Below are 24,384 nucleotides of genomic sequence, written 5' to 3' on the forward strand. Positions count from 1 at the left end.
TTAATACTTTATTGTTTAGTAAGCATAACCAGCTGTCAATGTGATGTCATTTCTGCAAGCCCCACCCACTGTTACATATTAGCCAAATAGGGATTTTTAAAAAAAAAAACTGGGTTAGAGATATACTGCTAAACTTAAACAATGGATCTAATTTTCTGCAGGTTGGTCTAGAGAGGATTATTACAGTCACAGAACTGTTCCAAAAGATAGGAATATTACATCCTCTCATATATACACCGATTGTTTACAAGTGACATCAAAGCAATGATCTGTCTCAAGCTGTGAATATTCCCATAAAGAAAGCAACTCAAAGGATTTAATTTCCTGAGGAAATAAAACTTTAAGGCAAGGTGAACAAAACTCTATAGTGAGTTTTCTGTCAATGGACAGAAGTGAAAAAGCAGAAACCAACAGAAGCATTTATTAAACCTAATGGAACAAACTAGAACAACTAATTATAGAGACTTGTGTCACTTTTTTCCCCTGGACCCATGTAAGAAACAAAATACACAAGTTTTTCTTTAAAACCTTTTCATCCTTGTATCACTTTATGCCATCACTGGAACAGAGATAAGGCCACCACCAATCACTCCTTTGGAATTCTCTTCACATTTACCAACTCATTTTTCCAACCACACTCAGTGCCAAATATTCCTGACAGAAGAAAATCTTCTTCAATCCATTTATCAACATTCACGCACAGAATTGGCTTGGCCATTATGCCAGATGAGTCACAACTACATCTTGCTTCACACTCCAGTGTCGAAGCTCATCATTTCAGGACTATCCTATTGGCAAAAGGCTATTCGCAAGGTGCTTTCTGTACAGCAAACTAACTCCTGAAATTCTCACCCCACTTTTGTTTCCTTGAAATATCATACACAGCTTAATACAAGGCCATATATATTTTTGCCACATGACAGTGACGAACTGAACAGATGCTTCACTTTTCTCAAAATGTCCTCAAGTCCTAATCCCACATCCTTCTCTAGTTTCCCTCATCCCTTACGCCCACAAGTCTCACAACCTGTTCCCCCCAACTTAATTTCTTCTGAAACTCTAGGCCATCACCAATCACCATCTACACATTTTCTTACAGAACTCTAAATTACATTTTATTAAATTACTTTTCCAGGATGAGGACACTGTTTGAGAAGGTAATGGCAAATGATAGTCTTGAAAGCTACATTAGGAGAAAGTTGTTAGGATTTGACCCAGAGATGACCAGATGCACAAGTACATGCATGTACAAGTGCAATGAAAATTGCTTACAGGGAATCACCGGCACAGACCCACAGAAAAGCAGCATCAAGAAAAACAAGATAAATTGTACATAATTTTAACAAGAAAGAACCTGCAAGTGGAGATGTTTGCACGAGTCTGAATCCTTTGTCTTTCTTGGTGGTAGAGGTCATGGGTTTGGGAGGTACTGTTAGTGCAAATGTAGTGCACTTTGAGGCTATTGAGTCCATTTGGACTTGCACTCATCCAAGTGTGTGAAAAGCATTCCATCATACATCTAATTTGTGCCTTGGAGATAATAATGTCTTGGCATTTCACTTGTCACAAGATACCCAGTCTGACTTGCTCTCATGATGACCATTCAGTAAGGAACATACTTAACCAAGTTTTTAGTTATGCCATATCAAAACCATTAGCAGAAGCTGCTTCCTTTAAATAAAACTGCAACTCCCTCTGCCCCTTCAACCTTCCTTCCCTCCCCCAAATGCTTAAGTTTATCGCTTCCTACATTCATGCCCATCTATTCCATAGATATGCTGAGAAATGGACCACATGCTGGAAAGTGGGACTTGTTCAATAGGTACTTAATATTCAAAAGGACACGGTGGGCCAAAGGATCAGTCTTTATGCTCTACAACAAAACCATATTATGCTTATCAGAAACACAAGGAATTCTGCAGATGCTAGAAATGAGGAAACATACAAAGTGCTGGAGAAACTTGGCTCAGGCAGCATGAAGAAGAGTAAACATTCAACATTTCAGGTGAAACTGTATTTTTTTTTACATGGAGCTAAGCAACCACAGGTGGCAGAAAACATTGTTTCTAGCTTTCAAATAGTGATTGTAATGTAGGTTACAATACAAATAGAGGTGTGTGCAACAGGATGAAGCAGTTACTATGAAGGATTTTAAACAACATATACACAAGTTAGTAAAATAAATTGGTACTAAAATTTCTGTAATATTTTCAGATTGGTATGTAAAAACTGTAAGGTACAGATCATTGTAGATCTAGCACTATACAGCTTGCGTAGTCCTTGCCTTCTACCTGACCCCACAGCCTCTACATTCAACAGATCACTCTCCACAATTTTAGGCAGCTCCAAAAAAAAAAATTGAAGACCAGTCACATATTCCCCTTCACCCCTTTCAGCATTTTGCAAGAATTGGTTCACATAGCTGTCTTGTTCTTCCATCCACATGTACCCCACATCCTCTGGCACTTTCCCATGCCACCACAGTAAATGCTACACCAGTCCTTTCACCCCACCTTTTTCCATTATTCAGGGATCTAAACAGTCCTAGGTGAAGCAGCAACTCACTTCTTCCAATCTAGTGTAGTATATTCAATATTTGTAATCTGCCCTGCTCTTTATTGAGTGGTCACAGTAGAGGAGTGATCTGAAGAGATGTCTCCTACTTTAATACACTGACCCACTCTGACCTCTTTGACTTCCTGCATTGTTAGTGAGACCCAATGCAAGCTTGGGGAACAAAATTACTTCTACATGGGCACACTGCTGCCTGCAGAACTCAGTATCAACTTCATGTAGCTCACTGTACAAAAACTGGTGTTTCATCCTGTCATCATACTGGCACAGTCTGTTATATCATCGACTAGAAATTTCCCATAGTTTCACCACTTAAACCACAGAAACAAAGCTTAATATGCTTGCAGCTCATCCCCAATAAGCACTCGGACCCAATCTATCAGGGATATTCCCTTTTACACATTAACTATTTATTCTTCCAACAGAATTCTGCCTGATTTGCTGAGTGTTTGCAGCATTTTCTGTTTCCATTTCAGAATTTCAGAATCTGAAATCAGGGTATTCAATCTAAACAAAAGAAAATGAACATAAAAGGGAAAAGTTGCCTATGGTAGATTGGGAAACAATACTAAAAGAGAAATAATAATAATGCATGAATTGCAACAAATATACACAAAAACTGAAAGATGACAGGAAAAGTGATTAAACTGGAGGCAATATTTAATCTACGGAAAAGAACCGTAAATTTGCTAGAAAAAAACAGTAAGTCAAAGACAAAGCACTTTAAACTCAGAAAAAAAAACATGGTTAAGACATCACTTAAAAATAGAAAATCAAACACAAAAGTAAACCAATAAGGAAAAAATATTGGAAAATCTGTAACAGGGAAAAGTCTAGTGAGGGGAGATGTGAATAAATTACCAACAAGAATATTTATAATGAGGAAGTGACAAATATCTTTCTCATCTGACTTTAAGAAAGACACAATTTCAAAAAAAAAGTTCAAATAGGGGGCTGATACTAATAAAGAATTAGCATTAGTTAAAAAAAAATGAATCAGAGTCTGGCAATGGATGAGATAAAAATGCTGGAACCTACAATGAAAAATGTGGCAGCACAACAGTTACAAACAAAAAATCATTGATCAGAGTAAATGTGTCTGTGACAGAGAAGCCAGGTTTGATTAATTAACCAATTCTTTGGATGTAATCAACAGAAGATATGGGTATAGTCAAGTTTTTTTTAAAGTGGCTTTTGATAACATCAAAAAAAGGTTAGCAACATTAAAACACTTGGAGTTAGTGGCAATATACTGAGTTCATAAATAAGAAAATACAAGTTGGAATATACACATACTTGGGTTTGCTGTTTGTGACTCGTGGGTATCTGCAATTAGTGCTTAGACTCAAAATATTCCAAATTTATTGGAGAACACAATGTAATATTTTCACGTTGCTCATGATATAAAACTATGGAAATGTGAATACTGAGGATGCAAAAACACTTCACGGGATATGGGCAGAATGAGTAAGTGGGAAATGAGAGGTGGTGAACAATGGGTGATAATGAAAGGTTATCCACCTTGTTTAATGCTGAATTGTTTTAAAATGCCTAGAGAAAGAAATATTGATGTCCAAAGGGACAAGGATGTCATTGTGTACAAGTCACTGAAATGTAACATCCAGATGGCATTGGCAACTAGAAAAAATTCAAAGTAAATGTATTATCAAAGCCTCTATTGCAAGAGGATTTGAGTACAAGAGTAAAGACATCTTATAGAATTATTTAACATTAATTAACAGTGAGACCATGTCTGATGTATATTTACTGGTAGAATCATGGCCTGTCATAGTATGAAAACACTAAGCCCTTGAATGGAAAATCCTACAAAAAAGTAGTGGGTGTGGTCCAGTCCACAGGCAAAGCCCTCTCTATCATTGAGAACATCTACATGAAATGCTGTTGTGGGGAAGCAGCTTCCGTCATCTAGGACCCTCACCGCCAAGTCATGCTCTCTTCCATCAGGAAGATGCAGGAACCTCAGGACAAACACCACCAGGCTCAGGAACAGTTATTACCCTTAAACCATCAAGCTCTTGAACCAGAAGGGTTAACTTCACTCAACTTTACTCACCCCATTACTGAACAATTCCCATAAAATATGGACTCGCTTTCAAGGACTCCAGCTCATGTTCTCAATGTTTATTGCTTATATATTTATTTATTTTTCCTCTCATTTGTATTTGCACAGTTTGTCCCATGCACATTGGTTGTTTGCTCATCTAATGAGTGTGGTCTTACATTGATTCTCTTGTGTATGCCCACAAGAAAACAAATTCCAGGTTTATATCTGTTGACATATACAGTATGCACTTTGATAATAAATTTACTTTGAACTTTCTGGGATAGTAGAACTCTCACATAATGGAATATCAATGAGACTTATATGGCATGGAAACTGGCTCTTTGGCCTACTGGCTTTACTGACCAATCTGCTTAATCCAAGGTAGCCCCATTGCCAGCACTTGGTCCATGGCCTTGCACCTGTCTGATTATCTTTTAAAAGCTGTTACTGTACCCGACTCAATCACTTCATCTGACAGTTCATTCCAGATACCACCCTATAATGGGGAAAGAAATTGCCCCTTGAGTTTTTATTAAATCTTTCTCCTCTCATCTTAAACCTCTGCCCTCTAGTTCTTGATTCATGAATCCTTAAAAAAATGCATTCAACTTTTCTAAACTATTCATGACTTTATGCACCTTCATAAGATCACTTCACTCCAAGGAATAAAATCTATCTAACCCCTCCCGGTAACATAAATCCTCAAGTCATGCAACATCCTTGTAAATCTTTTCTGCACTCTTTCCAGTGTAATAACATTTTTCATATAGCAGGGAATTCAAATCTAAATATTGAGGACATTGAGTAGACTTGGTCTCTATTCTTTATAGAGCTTAGAAGAGCAAGAGGTGACCTCATTGAAGCAACAGAATTCTCAAATGACTTTTTGGAATAGTTGCAGGGAGGATGCTTCATCTGCCTAAAGAATTAAAAACGGAGGTCACACTTTCAGAATCAGAAGAGCTGGGCAATTTAGAATCAATAGTAGTATTTTTTTCTCTCTTGGAACATGGATAAATATTTGGGATTCTCTTATTTGAAGGGTTGTGGAGAATGAGTCATTGATTGCAATCAAAAGAGATGAATGAACTGTACATTAAAGGAATCAAAGGTTATGGAGGTTCAGCAGGAGGTAGAAGATCAGGCTTCATCTTGTTGAATGGTAGAGCAGTCTTGAAGGGCTGAATTCTGTACTCCTACTATTTTGTAAGTCCCCTTAACTAACGTGTCTGATTTATCCTGCTGCAACGTGAATGCATTGTTAAATAATTAATGCCAACAAAATAAGCCCCTTTCTGCTGCTGTGGCCCAACCACTTTGCATTGCAGCTGTAGACAAGATGTTATGTTTTTAAATAATATAAATTAAGCCTGGGTGTCAATAGTAAAATATTATTGAAAATTGAAATCCAAGCCTGCTAATCTGAATCGGAGAACATCAACATTCTTTATGAAGACACATGGGTTAAAATCCCATGAAAACATAATGCTGTTGGTTGTCAACTAATCAAATACATGTATCATTATTTTATCTACCAAAATGGATAATCTCAGATCTTCCTACACTGTGCAAATTCCTTTATAGACTCTGCCCTTACAATTCATTTTCCCAGTCAGTGTTGTGCCATGTCTGTAGAAGCCATTCTTATAGTATGATGTTCTGAAATGTATAACTGTCATATTATAACAAGCTTATTTAAAGCAGAGGTTTAAATAGGGATTTATAAATATTTATACCTGCACATGTTCAACCTTCTATCAAATGAGGTACATAAAACACAATGGGTTTTAAATTTATTCCAATAATCATTCAGTCTTGTTTCAAGATTTCTCTATAAGCTACTCTAACATTCAGATTGAGTTTGGAACATTTTAACAGGTGCAGTAAACATTGAAATTTTAGGCCAAATTCTAAAGTAGTTTTCATTTTATCAAAATTGTTCTCTGATAATTATTCAGGGACAAAAATACTTCCATTAATTAATCTAGGCCATCATATCATAGAATTAAAATATAGCTCTGGAATATAGTTCTCAACAGTTAGGCTAGAAAGCATTATTAGCTTTCTACAGCCACTAATGGCTGTACATACAGAAAGGAAATACCTTTGCAAGATGGTGAGGTTGACATCATTCTAATTTGAGCTCAGGAAGTCAGAAACAGATCAAGTTATACATGTTTGCCTCCTGCTTTAATAACTAGTTATTTGCATTTACCCTTGTGTGAGTGCATAAGGGGTCACGTGCACACACATTGTAAGTTCAATGTTAGAGTAGCTTATTTATAGAGAAATCTTTGAACAAGATGGTAGGATTATTGGAATAAATTTAAAACCCATTGTGTTTTATGTACCTCATTTGATAGAAGGTTGAACATGTGCAGGTATAAATATTCATAAATCCCTATTTACACCATTGCTTTAACCAAGCTTGTTCTAGTATGACAATTACTATATATTTCAGAACATTATTCCACAAGAATGGCTTCTACAGAGGTGGCACATTTGATAAAAGCAGAAGCTGGCAATTGTTTAGCTGATCAGACAACATCTGGGGGAAGAGAACATGTTACTGATTGTGAATGGCCAATTCAGATACAAAATAACAAAGCTGGCTCTCTGGAATTATTCATCAACATTTGAGATAATGAGAGTGGTGTCCCGTATCTGTAAATGAATAAGATCCTCGTACATACAAAAAAATGGTTAAAAAAAGTTTGGAATTCCCTTCTATAAATGGAATTGGTGTTAGGTCAATAGTTAGAGGGGCAATGGCAGTTTCAAAAGTTTAGGCCACTAATTAGCAGTGGTTTTATTTATTTGCCGTTTAGTCTTAAGGAGTTGACTAACTTACATCCCATCATGTCTTCCTTTGAAGATATTCATCATTTCAATCCACTGTTCACACGATCTATTTCTTCTCTTGACTAATTCTGCCTTTGTCTCATCTATTCCATTTACATGCTCTTTCAATACTTGCAGCCAGTTTCGCCCTGAAGCACTGTTATTCTATTAACAGGATCTAGGTATACTGCACCTCTACTTTCAACTGGGATAGCCCAAGGGTCCTCTAACTTCAATGAAGAAAAGTCAACTAAACTCTACTGAAAATAAAAAATAAATATCTGAAATAAAAGCAGAAAATGTTGTAAATGTTTAGCAGGTTAGGTAGCATCTGTGGAAAGATCAAGAGTTAACGTTTCAGGTTGAAGGCCCTCAATCAGAACTCTAAAAAGGGTCTTTAACCTAAAAATCCAACTCTATTCCTACTGCCACAGATGCATTCTGACCCCTCAAGTGTTATCAGCAGTCTCAGATTTTATTCAGACCTCCTCTGCCTAGGCTAGTCCTGGCATTGAACAGTTCTTTCATTCACCTTTCACCATGGGGACATACACAATTTTCACTGACACAATATAGTTCAACACTCCATCTAATCTTTGCTTAAACTTTATGCCTCAGCATCCACATTTCCAAAGATTTAAAACACTCACAAAAAAATTCTTATCTAAACGCCCAATGGATGACTCTTTACCCTATGACATTTCCTAGTCTTAACCATCCCTAAAGGAAAAATACCCTCAACATTTAGCTGTTACATGTTCTCAGAAGCTTGCATTTCGATAAGATCACTTCTCAGTCTGCCAACTTCCAGCAAGCACAGGAACGGCTTAGCACAGAAGGTCACGATGCTGCCTCACTGCTCCAGCAACCAGACTTCAATTCTGATCTCCAGTGCCATCTGTGTGCAGTTGGCATGGTCTCCTTGTGAATCCAGAGTTTCCTTTGAAATTCGAGTTTCCTCCGACTTCCCAAAGGTTCATTGGAAAGCGCTTGTACTGGAAAATCTGAAGTGGGGTTGGATGGGGAAAGATGCAGTGGTGATAATAGGCATGTGAGAGAGAATACACTAAGTGAGGAACTGACAGATTCAGTGGGCTGAATGACATTCCATGGCATAAGGAAATACAACTTTATTTTCAGCCAGCCTTCTTAATATAACCCCATCACTTCTGAAATAAATTTAGCAAATTTTCTCTGCATAATGCCAAGCCATGTCCATCCTTCCTCAAACAGGCCTTCACATTCAATACTCCTATCAGTTCCACCAAATTGTGTGACTGCTTTCCTGTATTCTCCTCAAATGTGACCTTTAACTTCTAGTTGCTTGTCATTCCTTGCTCAACTTTTTAAAAAAGCGTAAGATTAGTAACTGTTAGTGTTCAAATGGACCTGGATGTCCTTGTGTACAAGTCATTGATTGTGTGAATAGTCAGAGGCTTTTTCCCAGGGCTGACACAGTTGCCACAAGAGGACACAGGTTTAAGGTGCTGGAGAGTAGGGGGCTCTGGATAGAGGTAGTACCTTTGATGTCTGGCATGCTGCTCCCTACCAGACAGGGTGGATGGGCATCACTGGTCCTCATCCATCTCCTAAATCTCTCACGTGTTGGCTCCAAGCGTCATATCCTGATAAACCACTTTAGTTGGCAGGCTAAACCACTTGAGGGAGTGGTGTTAACATGGCACCACTGGGCAAAGGACTTCCATTATGAAGTCACCAGCCGGGGCAGAAAGGTTCTCAGATGAACTATAATGGTCACGTGTTCACGACCAAGGTGAGCCATCTAGTTAGAGGAAATCGGCCGTGGTGAAACCTGGAGATGGATGGGCTCCGCCAGGTTTTAGATGCCCAAGACACACAGCATGATGAGCAAACCAAAAACCAACTTCACATTGGATTTGTTGCAGCCCGGGTTACCAATGACCGCGCTATCCATCTTACACCAGGGTGTACATGATAAATATGCTATTCGTGATTCGATACAGAAGATCCGTAGCAGAGAGAACATCACAATCACCACATGGAATATAAGAACGCTGAACCAAGCAGAGAAACTCAAGGAACTCATGCATGAGATGGAAAGATACAACTGGCATCTCCTCGATTGCTGTGAAGCCAGATGGAAGAATGCTGGAGAAGTGCATACTGAGGAAGGACACGTACTCTATTATAGCGGAGAAGAGAACAGACACGAAAATGGCATAGGGTTCCTAGTCAACAAATCCATCAAGAATGCTGTCCTAGAATGCCAAACAGTATCAAGCAGGCTCATGATCATCTGCCTGCGAGTAAAGTCATTCAACATCACAGTGGCACAAGTCTATGCCCCAACAAAAGATTACAACGATGAACACATTCAAGAATTCTATAAGAAACTACAAGGTGTCATCGACAAGGTGGACAAAAAAGATATTTTGATCATTCAGGGTGACTGGAATGCCAAAACGGGCAGAGACGCACAAGATGATTGGGGGGGGGGGGGAATCTCATCAGCCCCTCATGCAATGACACCTCCAATGAGAAGGGACTACGCCTGTTGGAATTTGCCAATTATAACATGGTGCTGTCGAACACACTTGGAGAGCACAAAACATCCCGAAGATGGACCTGGCATGTCCCCAGTGGTCAACACCACCAGACTGACTACATCCTGGTGCAAAGATTGCACAAATCTGGTGTGAACAGACCGAAAACCAGAAGCAAATGTGGGCAGCAACCATGACCTCCTCATGATGAACATCAGAGTGTGCTTGAGGAGGATCAACAAGTCAAAAATACAGCCGGCTAAGATTCGACCTCGAAAAACTGGAAGACCCCACCATCCCTGAAGTGTTTCAGGCAGCAATGTGGGGGGGGGGGGGGGTGGAGTTTGCACCAATACTCCTCCTTGATGAAGACCTAGCGTCCACCACAAATAACTTTAACACAATGATAATGGAAACAGCAAGCAAGATTGTGGGGGAAAGCCGCTGTAAGTCTAAACCATGGGTCACTAACAAGATACTGGATATGTGTGGCACAAGGAGGAAATTAAAGAAAGATAAAATCACAGCAGAGGGAAGAACAGAATACAGGAAAATCAGCAAGGAAATCAGGAGGGAAATGAAGGAAGCAAAGCAAAGATGGATAGCCGAACAATGTGCAGACATTGAAGACAGCCTCTTCAACAACTCAAGGAAAGCATTCCAACCGGTGAAAGACCTTACCAAAGAAAAACAAGCCAAAGTGAACACCATCTAAGCCAAAAATGGCAAAAGTCTCACAAAAGAAAAGGAAATAAAGGAAAGGTGGACAGAGTACTGTTCAGAACTGCACAATCATCAGAGCAAACGGGATCCAATCGTGCTGAATGTACAGGTATCTTCCAATGAGGATGACTATACAATCATGCGTGAACATGTTGAAGCTGCAATACAGTGTGGAAGTCAGCAGGAATTAACAACATCCAATGGAAGAGAGGCCATGATTGACATGCCTACCACCATCTGCACTAAAATCTGGCAGACAGGTGAATGGCTGACACCTTGGACTCAGTCACTGATCATTGTGCTTCCCAAGAAAGGCAATCTCCAACTTTGCCAGAATTACTGTACTATCAGTTTGATCAGCCATTTAAGCAAGGTAACTCTCAGAATCACCTTGAACAGACTGAGACCTCAGGCAGAAGACACCATTGCTGAGGAACAAGCAGGCTTCCGCAAGGGCAGAAGCACCACTGAGCAGATTTTCAATCTGTGAGAAACACCTTCAGCACCAGAGAGTTCTACCACGTCTTTATAGACTTCAAGAATGCGTTTGACAGAGTCTGGAATGATGCCTTATGGGGCACCATGAAGAAATTCAACATGGGGCAGAAGCTGATTCATACAATCCATCACCTTTACGCCAAGGCAACACCTGGCAACACCTCACTCAGGGCACCACCGGGGGATGGTTCCATACCTCTGTATGAGTCTGTCAGAGCTGCCTCCTCTCCCCCACTCTCTTCAACATCTTCCTGGAACGGATTATGAGTGTTGCCCTTGAAGATCATATGGGCACAGTCAGCATCAGAGGGAGGATCATCACAAACCTAAGATTTGCTGATGAAATTGATTGACTTGCAGGAAAAGACCAACTGGCCAACCTGGTCAGCCACAAAGTTTGTAATGGAAATAAGTGCTGAGAAACCCAAGCTCACAGCAAACGCCAACTGTGCCATCACAACAGACATCTCAGTCCATGGTCAGAAACTTGAGACCGTGCTGCAGTTCAAATACCTGAGGCATTCATCAGTGAAGGATCAAAACGACAAGTCCTGGCAAGAACCACACACACAATGACTGCACTATCCAAACTCAAGACAATATGGAGGGACAGCAACATCACCATGAAGTACAAGATCAGACTCCTGCATGCATTGGTATTCTCCATCTTCCTGTATGCATGTGAGACAGAGACCCTCACAGCAGAGCTACAGAGGAAAATACAGGCATTGGAAATGAGATGCTATCACAACATCTTGGGCATCTCATACTTGGACCATATCACAAACGAGCAGGTCCGCAAGACCATCCAGCACCGCATTGGCCCCCATGAAGACCTTCTCACAACGGTGAAGAAAAGAAAGCTGAGATGGTATGGCCACGTAACAAGATCCAGTGGCCTTGCAAATACCGTTCTACAAGGAACTGTGGAGGGGAAAAGAAGGAGAGGCAGACAGAAGAAAAGATGGACAGACAACATTAAAGAATGGACAGGGAAACATTTGTGGTGACCCAGGCTCTGACACACAACCGTGACAGTTGGAACAGACTGGTGCAAAGCTTGTCATGACAGTGTCCCGACGACTCCACCAGGAGTTAAGGGCACAAGGCAAAGAGTAGGTACAAAGGAGATGTCAGGGGTAAGTTTTTTTTTAAAAAACGCAGAGAGTGGTGAGTGTGTGGAATGGGCTGTTAGCAACAGTGGTGGAGACAGATATGATAAGGTCTTTTAAGAGACTTTTGGATAGGTACATAGAGCTTAGAAAAATAGAGAGCAATGGGTAAGCCTAGTAATTTCTAAGGTAGGGACATATTCCACACAACTTTGTGGGCCAAAGGGCCTGTATTGTGCTGTAGGTTTTCTATGTTTCTATGTTTCACTTAAATCTAATCTGCAGCTACAGCAAGCTGTTCAGAAGGCAAATTATACGTTGGTCTTTTTTAATGACAGAATTTGGGAAGAGTAAAGATAATGTACTTCAGTGATATAGGATCAACACAAGATCTCACTTACAGTATTGTGCGTAGCTCTGGTCTCCTTAACTGAAAGATGTGCTTGCCACTGGACTGGCTGCAGGGTGACAGGTTTACTGTGCAAGGAGAGAATTAGTAGGCCTACATTCTCTAGTTTTAAATGAGACAATCTTATTGAAACCTACGCAGCGTATAGGGATAGACCCGATGAGGAATAGACCCGAGAACTAAATTGAGAACTTGGCTCAGAGGGTAGTGAATCTGTCGAATTCTCCATCCTAGAGGATTAGATGTTGTGTTTATTTAAAATTTAAAGATCTTAGATATAAAGCAAACCAAGGGATATAGGAATAATACAGGAAAATGGTGCCAAGGTATAATTGGGTAACTCCTCTCCCATTTAATATACTTCAAGTTAATTCTCACCCTACTGCCCTAACCCGCTGACACATTTTCAATCAAATGCAACACAACAATACTTAGTCTATTAGTAAGTCATTTTAGAAGCTTCTGGAATGAATAAGCAGAATATTTTCAGATTATAACCACCACTCCACTTGTTCCACAGGTGTCAATCCGTATTTGACAGTTCACAATCACTCCTTTCAATACATCAAGCTAATCACCCCCATTATCTTCAACTGCAACACTTTCCAGTAGAGAAAAGTTAATGCCTTCCGCACAAATAGTCCCAGGTGCTGTCATTTCTAGAATTTACAACGTAATAGCTGTTATAACACATGATAACTCAAAAAACTCCCCAAGTAACCTTCTTCTGGTAATAATCTAACCCAGTAATGATACTGGAGTTTGGGAATGGCAAGTACAAGCTTTGCAGACGAGTACAAGCAGCTGTCTGGGCTACCAAGGACACTCAGGCAGAACTGAAAACATTTAATTATTAAATCTAGGCTTCTTGGTGACTTAACCTAAAGAAGTGAAAGGGAATTTCAAAAAACATTTGATATAGTTCTACAATGTATAAATGAAAGTTAGAGGCTGTGATTGTATCTTAGCCTGGGCAGAGGAATGGTTAAAGACAGAAAAAAGGAAAAAGGAATTCCTTTTTTGATTGTAGGTTTGTTATTAGAGTTACAGGGACCACTACTGGGTCTTTTACTTTAACACTTTGCATATGAAGGTATTCAAGTATATTCAAGTTTGTTGATGAAGGAAAACTATGAAGCAGAGTTAGCTATGAGTCCAAATAGTTATAGACAAGTCAAATGAATAGCAAGGAGATGGCTGATGAGAGCACAATAATGGAAAAACAATCTGGTAAATGCTGATTCATGATAAGCAGAAAATAATTGTGCTAATATAGCTACCAATTATGAAAAGAACAAGTATATTGTTCTTTACTGCCAACGAATTTAGTACAAGACTAAATAATTCTTGCTGTGCTGTCACTGTAATGGGTAGTTTTGTCCTGCATACCCAATAAAGGATCTACTTGTCTAGGGGGTTATGCACCAAGATTTACTGTACTGAATCCTCAGGTGAGGGCCTAACTTACATTGGTTAGATAAGCTCACCTGTACTCTTGGAGTCTTAGAAGAATAAACAATAGTTTAACTGAAAAGTGAACGATTCCAAAACCTATTCACATGGTAGATACCAAGTCAAATGGTTCCTTAGAGAGTCAAGGACTGTATGACAATCTCAACGCAAGGAGTCAGTGCAGTAAAATTTTGTGAAGGAGTCAATACAGTAAAATTCCTTTACTCAGTCATGTTAATAAACCCTTGGTTTCAATAAAAGTGATTGACAGATTTTGGGAAACAATGTGAAATCAAAAGTCATATCACATCTATACTGAACTTTTTGCCCATCTGTATCAATCCCATGTTCCCACACCAGGACTATAACTGAATATCTGCTTGTTACCTGTACCATGGGACACGTACTGAAGAAAGAACCTCAAACATCTTGCAGAGATAGGAAAAACTGATGGAAGAAAAAGTTGCGGTCAACAGCGTGTGGCATTCATGAGTTATGTCAAGGGATGGACAGGCAAAAGCTTTGAAGAGCTCATTAGAACATCTCAGATTAAAGATAGATGAAAGACCTAGGAATGTCCACATCATACAACACGGCACATATTGATGATGATGATGGCCTCAGGGAAAAGATTTAATCAACCAATCTCTACCTATCTGTATTAGGTCATTCCTCAGTCTCCTTTTCTCCAGGGAAAACAAGCCACCCCAACTAATCTCTCCCCATAAAGTCCTCCAATCCAAGATGTTTCCTGATTAGTCTCTTCTATGCTCTCTCCAGCACAATGGCATGCTTTCTATAGTGCAGCAATCAAAAATGCACACATTCAAGTGCAGTCTAACCAGTGTTTTGTGAAGTTGCAATACAACACCCCAACTTTTATATTCTGTGCCCTGACTGAGAAAAGCAAGCATTCCATAGGTCTTCTTCACTACCTTATTAACCCTGCGTTGCACTTTCAGGGAACTAATATCCTGGATACCTAGATTTATCTGTTCATAAACATTCCTTAGGGCCTCAATAACACTTTGCATTTATCGTGATTAAAGATCCGGTCCACACCCTGTTGTTGCCTTTGACAATGTGCTTTGTGATCCACAACACTAATTTTCATGACATTTGCAAAACTGTACCTCTTGCATTCACATACAACAAAGAACAGTACAGCACAGGAATAACCCTTCAGCCCGCAATGTTGTGCCGAACCAGTTAAATTAATAATCAAATGGCTAACTATGCTAATCTGTCTACACAATGCCCATATCCTTCCATTTTCTTCATATTTATGTGCCTATATAAAGGTCTTTTCTAAGTCTCTAATGTTTCTACCTCTACCACACAGCAGCCAGCACATTCTAGGCACCCAATACCATCTGTGTAAAAAAAACTTACCCCTACAGCATTTCCTTTGAAATTACCCTCTGTGATATTAAATGCATGCTCTGTGATTTTAGACATTTTAACACTTGGGAAAGATACTGTGTCCACTCTATCCATGCCTCAATCTTTTAAACCTCTAACAGATCTCCCCTTAGCCTCTACCTCTTCAACAAAAACCCAAGTTCGTACAATCTCTCATTATAGCACATGCCCTCTAATGCTTGTAAACCTCTGCAGCACCCTCTTCAAAGCCTCGACATTACTCCTCTAACAGGGGGACCAGAACTGAGTTTTATGAAGCTGCAACACAACTTCCTGATTTTGAATTCAATGCCTTGACTAATAAAGGCAAGCATGCTATATGCTTTCTTATCACCCTATCAAACTATGCAGCCGCTTTCAGGGAACTATGAACCTGGATCCAAGAGTCCTCTGCACAGTAACACTTACGTAACTTGTTCTTTACAGAGAACTATCTCTTTACATTTGAATTACCAAGGAACAAAACTTCACATTTGTCCAGGTTAAACTCCTTTCAGTTCTCGGCCCATATCCGCAACAGATCTATATCCTATTGTATTCTTTGCCTGTCTTCTATGCTATCCACACCACCACCAATCTTTGCATCATTTACAAATTTACTAACCCACCCATCTACATTTTCATCCAGGTCATTTATATACATCACAAACAACAAAGGTTCCAGTACAGATCCCTGCAAAACACCTCTAATGACAGACCTCCAGCTAGAATTAAGTTCCTTTGACCATTACCCTTTGTCTTCTATGAGAAAGCCTGTTTTGAATCCAAACAGCCAATTCACCATGGATCCCATGCATCTTAATCTTCTGGATGAACCTCTCATGAGGGACCTTGTCAAATGCTTTATTAAAACCCATGTAGACAACATTAACTTCAATCACCCTTGTCACCTTGTCAAAAAACTCAGTCAAGTTAGTAAAACATCACTTGCCACCCACAAAGCCATGCTGGCTCTGCCTAATTAAATCATGGTTTTCTAAATGCTCATAAATCCTATCCCTAAGAAATCTCTCCAGTAACTTTCCTACCACTGATGTGATACTCACTGGTCTATAGTTTCTAGGATTATCTTGTTTCATTCTTGAATAATGGAACATTGGCTATTTGCCAATCCTCCGGGACCTCGCCTGTGACTCGAGACGACACAAAGACATTGGTCAAGGCCCCAGCAATCTCTTCTCTGCCTCTCTCAATAACCTATGGTATATCCCATCAGACCCAGGGGACAGTCACATTAATGCTCCTTAAAGAGACCCAATACTACCTCTTCCTTCACCTCAAAAAGCACTAGCATATCAAAAACACTCACTGATATCCCCATTCTTCACATTGGTAAATACCGATATGAAGTATTCATTAAGTACCTCATACACATTCTCCGCATCCAAGGAAACGTTCCTCCTTTTAATTCTTGTGTGGTCCTACCCTCTCCTCAATTATCCTTTTGCTCTTCATACATGTGTATAACGCCTTGGAATTCTCTGTAATCCTGCTTGTCAATGTATGATTGATCTTAAAACACTCTCCACGTCAGACATGGACTTCTCCAAAAACAGCTATTCCCAATTAATTCTCCTTAGTTCCTGACTAATGCTATCATAATTTCCCCTGCTCCAATTTAATACTCTTCCACAAAGTCCATACTTATCCTTATTGATAACCATCTTAAAGCGTGAGTTGTGATCATTGTTCCCTAACCTTCCACCCACTGAAAGGTCAGTCATCCGACCAGGTTCATTACTCAACACCAGGTTAAATACAGTGCCTCCTCTTGTTGGACTCTACATACTGACTTAATAAACCCTCCTGGATGTACCTTTCAAACTCTGCCCCATCGAAACCTTTTGCACTAAGGTGGTCCTAGCCTAGACTAGGGAAGTTGAAGTTCCTCTAACAACAACCCTATTAATCTGCCTGCATATCTGTTGCTCAATGTCCCAGTGGCTTTTGGAGGGTCTGTAGCTCAATCCTAAAGCAAATGCACTCTTGCAATTTTTGATTCTAGCCATATTGACTCAGTGGACGAGTCCTCCATTATGTCCCCTCGGAGTGCAGCTATATTGTTCCTGATTAGTATACTTCCCCATCTTTTCTCAAACAATTAATCTCTGGGATTTTAAGCACCCACTTCCATCCCTCTCTCAACCATGACTCTAATGGTCACAACATCAGAGTTCCAAGTACTAATCTACGGTCTAAGTTCATCGCTTTTACCCATAATACGCCTAGCATTAAAAACACAATTCAAACTACCATCCCATCATATCTATTAATTTGCTCCTGTCTGATTTTACTGGTCTTGATATCAACCTTCCTCTACATCCCTCCACTTTCTGATCTGGAGCTCTGGTTCCCAAACCCCGCCAAACTAGTTTAAACCCTCCTGAGTAATACAAGTGAACCTTCTAGCCAGGATACTGGTTCCCCTCCAGTTTAAGTACAACCTATCCATCTTGTACAGGTCACCCCTGCCCCAGAAAAGGTTCTAACTATCAAAGAACCTGAAACGCAAGTTCCCTGCATCAGTTCCTCAGCCACTCATTCATGTGTACTATCATCCTATTCCTGCCCTGAACAGCATGTGGCACTGGAAGTAATCCAGAGATTACTACATTGGAGGTCCTGCTCTTCAGCTTCTTTCCCAACTCTCAATACTCCCTGTGCAGGACCTCTTCCATTTTCCTACGTATGTTATTAGTGTCAATGTGCTCCACAACCTCTGGCTGCTCAACCTCCTTCTTCTGAACATTCTGCAGCTGCTCTGAGACATCCTTGACCCTAGCACATGGGAGATAACACACCATTCTGGTATCTCTTTTGTGGTCACAGAATCTCCTGTGCATTCACCCAACTATTGAGTCTATCACTATCGCTCTACTCGACTTTACCATTCTCTGCTGAGTCTCTCAGCCAGCCATAGCGCCATTCACATCCAAGTTGCTAATACGTATTATAAACAGCTAAGGTGTCAGCACCAATCTCCGTGTACAACATTTGTCTCAGACTTCCAATCAGACAAACCTCCTTCAATCACTGCCCTCTGCCTCCAATTACCAAGACAATTCTGAATCAATTTAGCCCACTCACATTGGATCTCATGTGCCTCAAGTAATCATATGGGAACTTGTCAAATGCCTTAATAAAGTCCACATAGAAAAAATCTCCACAAAAAGTAATGAAATTAGTGAGATCAGATTTCCCTGCCAAAAAAACAACCCTCAATCACTCTGGCTTTCCAAATTCTGGAAACCCTATCCCTTAGAATTTTCTGCAATGGTTTTCCTACCACTGACAAGACTCACTGGTTTATCCTTGCTGCCCTTCCTAAAAAAAAATTAGCTATCCTCCAGTCAATGTATCTTGCCTATGGTAAACAAGGATGCAAAAGGCTCTAACAGAACCCCCAAAACCACTTCCTTTGCTTAACATTCTAGAATAAATCTCATTGGACATTCCAAGACATCTAACAGCTGCACTTCCTTAATATTGACAAACTTCGTACTATCAATGCACCCATCCCTGAACTCACTATCCTCCACATCCTTCTTATTGGTGAATACAGACAATAATGATACATTTAAGATAGTATGGGAATCAAACAGCAAACTGGTCTAAGCAAAGAACAAAATAATAATTGCCAGGTCAAGCTCAAAGGTCTCTTCACCTAATGGACTGGGACATAAAGAATAGTCTTCATTAGTCAGGACAAGTTCACAGGGTTGTCATAGCCAGGGATGGTAGTGGGGATAAGGTCCCACTACCTATGGCGTGCATCATTAACAGCCTCTGACAACCAAGTCCAACTCTTGACTTTCTCTTGTGGCTTAGCTACTAGGTTCAGCAGGACTGTTTCTACCAACAAGAGGCAAATGCGGACCACAAGCGCCTCAAAACCAATTGCTTCGGGCAGGTGGGGCTCATCAGCCTTGGATGGCAGCCCACCTTGGAAAAGGAAAACTCTGATTTTAAACCTCTGCTGCCTCGCGGCCATACCCACCCATGGGAAAGGCTTCGGGAGTAAACCCCAAGGAAGAAATCCAGAACCGCGGTCCCTAAGACAGCTTGATGTCATTTACAACTTCAGTCTGGCAACTCCTGCGACGACACTGGTGCCAAGCTGTATTGACACTTGCCCTTCCCTTGGACCACATCAGTGACATGGAGAGGGGGAACCCACTGCAATGGTAACAGCAGGTTCTTCAAATCTTCCCGCCCAGGCTTGCCCCTGCAGAGGACACAGTCCAGCAGATCCGCAAACCCATGATCCCCTGGGATTAACGGTTGCCTACTACTAGTCAGGACATCAAACACAGAAAAAGGAAAGTTATGACTGAACTTTATAGAATCTTGGTCACACCTCAGATGGTGTACTGTGTGCATTTCTGATCAGCATGCCAGAGGAAGGATGTGTTTGTACTGGAGAAGATGATTCTCCAGGACGTTGCCCTGGGGTGGAGCAGCTTAATTATTAAGTGAAACTGGAGAAGCTAGGGGATGTTAAGAGGGGACATGAATGAGGCATGTAAAATTATGAGGAATATATACAGAGTAGACTACAGGAAGCTTTTCCCATTCCAAAGGTAGGTAAAACCAGAGGACATACATTTATAGGGCATACAAGGAGGATCTTTGCCCATAAAGAGGAAATACCTGGATTGCACTGCACTGCCTGAGCACAGTCGAAGCTGGTTTAGGACAGCTCTGATAAAGTGTCTCGATGAATACTTGAATTGTCTAGGTATTGAAGGCTACAGTCCAAATTCTGGGAGATGGGATTAACACAGAAGAGCACCCACTGGTCAACACGAACATCCAGTAATAAGGAACTTACAGAATTAAAAAAAAATTCAGAGTGACAAGATTGAATCTACACTTGCTTCCTAGGAAAAGGATTAACGAAAAATAGCATGTGGTGATCTTGACTGACCACTGACTATATTTCTTTGAAAAGGTAACTAGGTATTGATGAAGGCAGTATGGTTGATATAGTTTGCAGGGACTTTGATGAAACTTTGACACTAACATGGGCAAATTGTTCAGAAAGTCAAGAGTCCATGGGACATTTTGGCAAAATGGATCCAAAATTTGCCTTATCAGGGCAATTTGGCAGAATTATTTTGAGAAAAGGAACCAGTGATGTATGACAGGGATTGGTGCTGGGACCCTTCCTGTTTGTTATATATACAATTTAATAAATTTAAGATGTATCATGCTAGAATGACCAAAAGAAAATGGCTAGTGTTATTGATATTGATAGTCAAGGGCTACAAGACGATATTGATTAGAAGACAAGATTGGCAGTGTAATGGCAAATGGAAATTAATACCAATAAGTGAGGTGATACAAGGGTAAGGCATACACAATGACTGTTACTGGCCTAGAATATTGATGAAACCAATTTCTGCCACCTTCAGATATACTTGCACTTATAAGCGTGGGTTCCAATGCTTATAACACCCCTAGACTTACAAGTAGAAAAGGTGGTGAAAAAGCCACATGATACTTAGTTTCAATCGACAAAGAACAGAACAAAAGAGCAAGGACATTATGGGACAACTTTAGTTAAGCTTCAGTTGGAGTATTGTGTACAGTTCTGGTCATCATTACGAGGAGGATGTGATTCCACTAAGATGCAGGAGATTCCAGGATTCACGAGAATGATTCAAGGAATGAAAATGTTAATGAATGAGGTGCATTTCATGACTCTGGGCCTGTACTCACTGGAGTTTATAAGAATGACTGGTGCATCTCACTAAACCCTACTGAATATTGAAAGGCCTAGACAGACTGGATGTGGAGAGGACATTTTCTATAGTGGATGTTTATAGGACCAGAAGCTCAGCCTCAGAATAGAGGGACATCCATCTAGAACAGATGAGAATTCCTTTAGACAGAGTGTAGTGTATCTGTGGAACTCGTTACCAGACAGTTGTGGAGGCCGGGAAACATGGTATATTTAAAGCTGAGGTTGACAGGTTCTTGATTAGCAAAGGCATCAAAGGCTACGGGGAGAAGCCAAGACAATGGGGTTAGGAGGGATAATAAATCAGCCATGATGGAATGGTGGAACAAACTCAATGGGCCGATTGGCCTAATTCTACTCAGTTTTATTCACATTACCTGGGATGGAGCATTTCAGCAGTGAGGAGATGCTGAAGAGGTTGATTTGTTTTACTTGAAGCAGGAGAGACAAGGAGGTGTAGTTTGATTCAAGTATACAATTTTATGAGCATAGATCGTAAAGGTTTAGGATAAGGGCAAGCGATTCAGTGGCGACCCAAGGAAGAACCACCATTTGGTGGACCAAATGGCCGAGTTCTGCTCTTATGTAAAACATACAAAATTCTGGAAGAACTCAGTAGGTCAGTCAGCATCTATGGAGAGGAATAAAGCACCAATGTTTCAGGACAAGATCCTTCATGACTGGAAAGGGGGAAGGAGCCAGATAAGCTAGGGGGAGGGGAAGATATACAAGGTATAAGGTTTTATAGTCTTATAGGGTTTGGAATATGGAATACACTGCCAAAGTAGAGCAAGCAGAGACCCTCAAAACTATTTTATGCAGTTTTTAGACAAGCACTTCAGTCAGCTAGAAAGTTACAGACAATGAATTGGGAAGTTTAGACAGCTACTTATTAGTTGGCAGGGACAGAGTAGGCAGATTCTATTCTTAAGAAGCAAATTGTACAGCGATTATAGCAGAAAACTTATTGGTTCTGCAGACTACAGAGTTCACACATTCAATACAGCACCCTAGTGAAACAAAGGTTCCCGCTTTTCCCAGCATTAGCCCAACCTTGTGATATTGTTAAATGAAAGTCCATTCAATCATCTTTAATCTAATAACAAAACTATGCGGTTCTACTTTTGGTGCTATGACACTACTTCATAAGCTTTGGAACTCAAAGGAAACAGCCTTGAAGACAGTTGGAAACCACCCTCCCCCTTGTATCTTAAACCGAAAAGTGATACCCCACACACACCAGAGAAGGCAGGTGCAGACCAGGCCCCGCCCCTGCCCCGGGCGCGGCCTTGCTCCGAAGGCATTAGATGCTTTCTGATGCCGAGCTGGATGGAGCTCGAATCTCGAACAGATCGGATCGGACCCCCCCCCCCCCGATGGGGTGGGGGGGCGCCTCCACAAAGGACAAGACCAACTCTGCCCAGCTGGCATTATATGGACAGGACATTCGCTCTGGCAAGGGGGGGGAGGGGAAGGATGCTCAAACAGGAGCCAAACAGCGGGTCAAGCTCCGCTCGCCAGACCACTCCACTATTGCCGGCCCGGGGCCTCGCTCTGCCCCCGCCCGGGCACGTCAACACCCCGAACGAGTCACGGCCCAGCTTCTCCACAACCTAACCCACTAGCAGGAAAGCCCGCCTCCATCGTCATTGATCACAATCGTACCACAGCGCTGCCAATCTTCACATCGCGCCGTGTCTAATGGCTCACAGCCCGTCAATCAGATTACTAACTCCCGCCCCACACCATCAGACCCGCCCCCTATTGGCTCTTCCGGCAGCGAGTTGGGTTGAGTGGGGAGTGCCAGGCCCGCAGCGGCCGGCTGACGGTACCCGAGAATAATGAGAAAGGTATGAAGCCAAGTCAGTCGCATCGGCAACAGGGGCCGGCACGTCTCAACGTCCCTCTTGCAGGAAAACTGACCGGGAGCAATCCCGCCTGAATTCCGCGGTGACAGCGACCTACCTCTGAAACAAAATAACAGACAAAGAAAAGGAGCGAGCGGCCTGTGTCCGCCCGCCCGGCCCTGTTTACACGGACAAAGCAGCCCGTTTAGTTGCCCTTGACGTCACACGGCAGCGCAGCTCCGATTGGCTGCCGGCGCAGGTGGTGCATTGCCCCCGCACGAGCGCCTGGCAATGACACGGGCTGTCAATCACGGAACCGGCCGCAACCTGGGCTTTCCAAACAGGGTTCTCGTACTGAAACTCTGAAGTTTCCGGAAACATTTTATATATCACTTTTCAGCGGTGAGCCCTCTATTTAATGATGTAAGCCGAAAAAGTTTTATTGTTCCCCCTTCTGCTCTACACTAGCCACCTCAATACCAATACATTGATATGGTGGCTACTCTTCAGGTGTGGACGCACTCCACATAAAATCTACCGGTTACTTTCAGGCGAAGCGTCAAGGCGTTCTGAAAGTAACATTTTGTTTTATTAATCTGTTTGAAAAGAGCTGACTTATTGTTAGCTGTTTAAAACAAAAGCATTTGCTTGACTGGTCAAAGTGTTTGGAGGAGTCGTTTGATGAAGTCAGGTTGACCTGGAACTGAAATTTTACCAGAGAAAAGAACTTTATTGAAGTGGACTTAAGAAATGTAAATTGGTCCTCATTTCAAGGGACAAATTTTGTTTTAAATTAGGAAACTTACGCCACCTCCAATGGGATCCCACTACCAAGCACATCTTTCCCTCCCCCCCCCTTCTGCTTTCCGCAGGGATCACTCCCTATGCGACTCCCTTGTTCCCCCCCCCCCCACCCAATCCCTTCCCACCGATCTCCCTCCTGGCACTTATCCTTGTAAGCAGAACAAGTGCTACACCTGCCCCAACATTTCCTCCCTCACCACCATTCAGGGCCCCAGACAGTCCTTTCAGGTGAAGCAACACTTCACCTGTGAGTTGGCTGGTGTGGTATACTGCGTCCGGTGCTCCCGGTGTGGCCTTTTATATATTGGTGAGACCCGATGCAGACTGGGAGACCGTTTCGCTGAATACCTATGCTCTGTCTGCCAGAGA

The 24,384-nt window shown here is 41.3% G+C and overlaps 1 protein-coding gene across 3 annotated transcripts in view; it reads right to left on the reverse strand.

Annotated features, from left to right (window-relative positions):
* The window catches only part of zfand6 (zinc finger, AN1-type domain 6), a 64,212-nt gene extending 40,116 nt beyond the window's left edge, over positions 1-24,096 (reverse strand). The window contains exon 1 of one of the 3 annotated variants that reach the window (XM_059952597.1): positions 23,330-24,096. The gene's annotated coding sequence lies outside the window, so the exon portion shown is untranslated. The remainder of the gene's footprint in view (positions 1-23,329) is intronic. The other 2 variants (XM_059952596.1, XM_059952598.1) reach the window with 2 other exon arrangements.
* Positions 24,097-24,384: the final 288 nt, after the last annotated feature.

The sequence above is a fragment of the Hypanus sabinus genome, chromosome 28 (assembly GCF_030144855.1).
Source record: "Hypanus sabinus isolate sHypSab1 chromosome 28, sHypSab1.hap1, whole genome shotgun sequence".
NCBI lineage: Eukaryota > Metazoa > Chordata > Chondrichthyes > Myliobatiformes > Dasyatidae > Hypanus > Hypanus sabinus.